A 5000-nucleotide genomic window follows, 5' to 3' on the forward strand; every position below is an offset into this window, starting at 1 on the left:
CCTCTTCATCCCACCTCCTCCTCCTCCTTCACCACATCTACCACCTCCTTCCCCTCCTTCTATCCCTTCTCCACCACCACCATCCCCTCCACCACATCCACCACCTCTTCCTCCTCCCTCCTCCTCGTCCTCCATCTCCCACCTCCTTCCCCCCCTTCCACCCCACCTCCCACCTCCTCCCCCCCCTTTCCCCCCCACCTCCCCCTACCTGTCCAGCCGTAGGCGAGGCGGGTTCATTACCATGGCAGCTTTCATCCCAGCACCACGGACATGGCACGTGAACACCGAACGCTCGCCAAACAGGTCTTGCTTTGCCGTTGTCGCCGCTTCTATGCCCTCCCTCCGTGCCCGCCCTCGCCCCTCCCTTTCTCCCTCTTCTTATTTGCCCCTCTCTCCCTTCTTTCACCTTCCTTCTGCCTTCCTTCTCGTTCACTCCCTCTCTCTATCCCTACATGCTCTTTCTCTTCTTCATTATCTCGTCTTCGCTCACTGTTGATGTGTTTTTATGTCTATTGTGTCTGTCCGTCCATCTCTACTTTCAAATAAAGATATATCTGTTTTAATATTTCCATCTTCTTCCATTTTCTCCCTCTCTACTCTCATTTAACTTCTTCGTCCTGGTCCCTATCATTTATATCTTCATCATCTTCCTTTTCTGGTTTCTTTTTGTTCTCTCTCAGACATTTCTTTCTTCGCTTGCCTTCTTGCTCTTAATCTCCTTATAGGGCATTCTCATGTGCTCAAGAATCCAAAATGGCGTCGATAAGTTTGAGATGTCCGTTTTCTATGAATGTCATTGTCTTCGTTTTCTGTTGATTTTATTACCCCTATTTTCCAGCGAAGTAACTGCCCTCGTTTTCACGATATAGGGTTACCTCGATTCCTTAGAATTGATTGCATTTTCTAGACTGCAAATTTCTTGATGAGGGTGAATATGCTTCAGCTTGCTTCTGGTCTTGAGACATTGGTAAATGTTAATTACCTACAATTCATTAATATTATTTTTTTTAGGAAATGAGGAAAAACAAACAAACAAGGGAAAGACTTAAAAGGGGTTTGCTGAATAAAAGCTTAATCTGTTATTATAATTATCATATGGTCTTTGCTCATAGAGCAGTGCTAAAGATAAACAGATACGATTAATGATATAGAGAGATAGCCAGAAGGATGGATAGCTAGATACAGAATGATAGATAAATAAAGATTGATAGATAAATATACAGACACACGAGAGAATGAGAAAGCGAAAGAGAAAGAGAGAAAAAGAGAAAGATAGACAAACTCAACTGTACACCAAGCAGCAACAACAACAAAAAAAAAAAAAAAAAAAAAAAAAAAAACAATAACGGCATGGCATGGATGCAAAATTTCGGGAAAACTTTCGTACGTCACACTTCCCAGAAGCCATCACCATATTTAGCTCCGTACTGCAGATATTTTCCTAAAGTGACTCATTCATATGAGCGGGATTACCCACGGCCGACATATTCCCAGGGAATATGAATAAGAAGAAAGAGAAAAAAATAAAATCGAGGCGTATAAAGTAGAGATGCTGCTTGAGTTCCGGCATCAGTCTCTCCTCGTCTGCGGTTCGGAGTCTAAGCGACCTCTTTCGTAGGTAATTTTGCCCCATTCGGTCATTCATTCGTTTATTTGTTTGCTCATATATTATATTAGTTTATTTATTTATTTATTTATTTATTTATTATGAAAAGTGATGAAGAAACGTATGGTTATTGCAACAAATGGGATTTTTTTTTGTTGCTGTGCATCATGCAACTACGTGATAATTGTATATGACTTTTAAATATAATTTTTTCCCCCTTTTAACTACATAACATCCCACCAACACACGACACGACCTACCAATCCCACCAACACATTGACCCAACACCTCAACAACTCAATTTCTAATCACCCTCACCAGCCTCAACAACTCAATTACTAATCACCCTCACCAGCCTCAACAACTCAATTTCTAATCACCCTCACCAGCCTCAACAACCAATCACAAGAACAATGACCCTAATCCCAATTTTTTGTTTTCTCTCCCTTCCAGATTGGACGAAAACCTGACCACTTCGAGAGGCAGTCGACTGGCCAATTGCGGTAACAAGCTCGAGCTCCAAGTCCTTTCGCAGAGATATAACGTTCCCTGAGGTATTTTTTCAGTTCTTGTTCTTCTCCTTTCGTATTATCGTATGTTCGGAAGATAATGGATGATGATGATAATGAACTGATTTGAAAAAAAAAAAATATTATTGTTATTATTGAAAGTAGTAGCAGTAGTAGTATAATCATCATTATTGTTATCAATGTTTTAATAAGTATAATCATCATTATAATTATGAGTATTTTTCTTACCACTACTATTCGTTCTAAAGCTTGAATTACGAATATATAAAAATCTTCCTTTCCTTCCTTTCACAGCCTGATAAGCAATCGCTAGCGGAACTCTACGGATACTCAACGCCCTCAATCGTTTGTTCAGCTCGAGAGAATCAACAGGAGTGAAATCCTGTAAAGAGAAGTCAAAGCATTGCGATAAAAACTCCATATTTTCTCATTTGACGATCGTAAAAACCGTTTGAAAACAGTTAAACAAAGAGTGACGTTATTTTTGGAGTGATTTCTATAAAAAAATAATTGTTTGCAAGTCTCCTAATAAAAACATCTTGAGATTTCTGTTGCACTCGCAAGTTATACTTGAATTTACATAGCATTTACCTGAGTGAGCCAGAAGGTCACCGAAGAAGAAGAAGCAAGCAATCAAGATGGTTCAGGAACACTCTTACTCCGCCAACACCTACGTTGATGACGCCCAGGCCAGGTGGGTTCAGATTGTTTTTTCTTTTAACGTACAGATATACCCAGTAGATACCCCCGCCCCCCCATATCAATCTATTTAAATCAAATAATCTGCAAATCCAAATGAATATAAAATTCCAAAGTATCCCCTTCTCATTACCGGAGAACAGACCGAAAATGGAAAAAAAAAAAAAAAACATCCCCAAAAGACAGAAGACTAACGCTCCCGTTTTCTTTCCTTCCAGGCGTTCGACCTACAAGGCCATGCAGTTGGGCGCTTACAACAGCAACCCCCAGGGCAACACGGCCTCGACAAGGACCAAGGCTAAGAAGGCCAATCCTCAGGTCGATGTCTGGGGTCCTGTGTTCAAGAATAAGGAGCATTTCGTGAACATGCATCTGTGTTGAAGATTGTTCATGGAGGAGGAGGAGGAGGAGGAGGAGGAGGAAGCAGAGGTAGAAGGAGGAGGAGGGAGGAAGAATAACAGAAGGTATATGGAGTTGGAATAGAATGATGAGGAGGAGGATAACTCGGAAGAGGAGGAGGGGGAGAACTCGGAAGAGGAGGAGGAAGTTGGAATAAGAGGAGAAAGAGAATGAGAAGGAGGAGGAGGAGGAGGGGAATATTTAGATATTTTTTTTTGCCTTGGCTAATTTATTCTAATTGTTCACAAGTACTAGCAATTCATTCATGATCATTGTTCCTCCGTGACGAATATCTCACGGGGAATTCATTGTGTGGATATAAATGTTTAATTAACAATATTTTATGAACAGTGAGAGAGAGAGAGAGAGAGAGAGAGAGAGAGAGAGAGAGAGAGAGAGAGAGAGAGAGAGAGAGAGAGAGAGAGAGAGAGAGAGACTTATGTACTAATCATCAGTGTCTGATATATGTGTCATCACTTCATTTTTGATTAATAAAGAGCTTGAATTTTCAAAATGTTTATGTCAAACCTGCCTTATATACACAACTGTACTATTTATCTAAATAGAGTTAAGAACAAAAATATAGACAGCATATACAAAGATAACACAAGATATTTGAAAAAATAATTGATTTTTGCTGAATAATATTTTTTTTTCTAACTGCCAGTCAAATAAAAAAATCCCATAATGCAATGGAACTAAGAAAATAAGAAAATCTAAAGCAGTAGAAAAAAAAAAACAACGAGGTATGGAGATAATCAATAATGATAATAATAATAATAATAATAAATATGCAGCAGTGTTTCCCTATTTTTTATACATTTTTATTATTATTTACTTAGTGATTTCAAGATTGGAAATATACTTCTGTGACATTCAAAGAATTTTTTACAATTAATTCACAAATATGGTGTCTTCCTGGTCCAGAGTCTCAATGCTAGATGATGCAACTTTTTGTATATCTGATGCCCTTTCAGTATTTGTTATCATCATTATTTTCATTATTATTGTTACCGTTTTTATCATTACTGTTTTCTTGTTTAAAATCATCCCATCTTGAGCATATCTACAAATATTTAGTACAAACGGTAAACACACAGCATACCTTCGAACTCATACTACTGATAATTGTGTAATAAGTATTTGAGAATACATCCTTCCTTTTCCCTTTAAATAAACAAATACCTCCAAAGGAAAATCATATAAAAAGTCAAAATTGGTCCCATGTGCACGTGACCGTAGGGGACAAGTTCGCAGAGAAACATGCTTACTAACACGCGGTCGGATGCGGTCGGATGGCAGTTCCTTTCCGCCCCGACTTTGACCCCAACATGCTGACGTAGTCAACTGAGGAGGGGGGGGGGGGGGCGGCCGGGCGTGACCTTGCAAAGCCAACACTCTACCACTGACCTATGCCGCCCTCCAAAATCATACACTCCATTGAAGATAGCAAAAAAAAGACTTTAGTCACTATGCAAACGATTAGTTATAGTTAAATGATTTTGGGTTAGAATATTTCATAAAACATCAAATAATTCCACTTGAGATTCAGTCTCTCTCACTATCATAAGACGTTTGGAAAGAGGAAGAGTACGACGACGATTATCAGGAAGAAAAGAAGAAAGAAGAAGAGGGAGGAAGAAGGGTATCTTTTAAGATATGCTCTAAAAGACCCTTGCATACACAAATATATATATATATATATATATATATATATATATATATATATATATATATATATATATATATATATATGTGTGTGTGTG

General features: G+C 38.7%; 1 long non-coding RNA gene across 3 annotated transcripts in view; it reads left to right on the top strand.

Annotated features, from left to right (window-relative positions):
• The window catches only part of LOC125032961, a 5068-nt gene extending 1325 nt beyond the window's left edge, over nt 1-3743 (top strand). The window contains exons 1-4 of one of the 3 annotated variants that reach the window (XR_007115574.1): nt 1352-1618; nt 2060-2160; nt 2431-2830; nt 3054-3743. This is a non-coding gene — a long non-coding RNA (uncharacterized LOC125032961). Of the gene's footprint in view, nt 1-1351; nt 1619-2059; nt 2161-2430; nt 2831-3053 lie in introns of those variants that run through there. The other 2 variants (XR_007115575.1, XR_007115573.1) reach the window with 2 other exon arrangements.
• The last annotated feature ends 1257 nt before the right edge of the window (nt 3744-5000 follow it).

The sequence above is a fragment of the Penaeus chinensis genome, chromosome 2, assembly GCF_019202785.1.
Source record: "Penaeus chinensis breed Huanghai No. 1 chromosome 2, ASM1920278v2, whole genome shotgun sequence".
Lineage (NCBI taxonomy): Eukaryota > Metazoa > Arthropoda > Malacostraca > Decapoda > Penaeidae > Penaeus > Penaeus chinensis.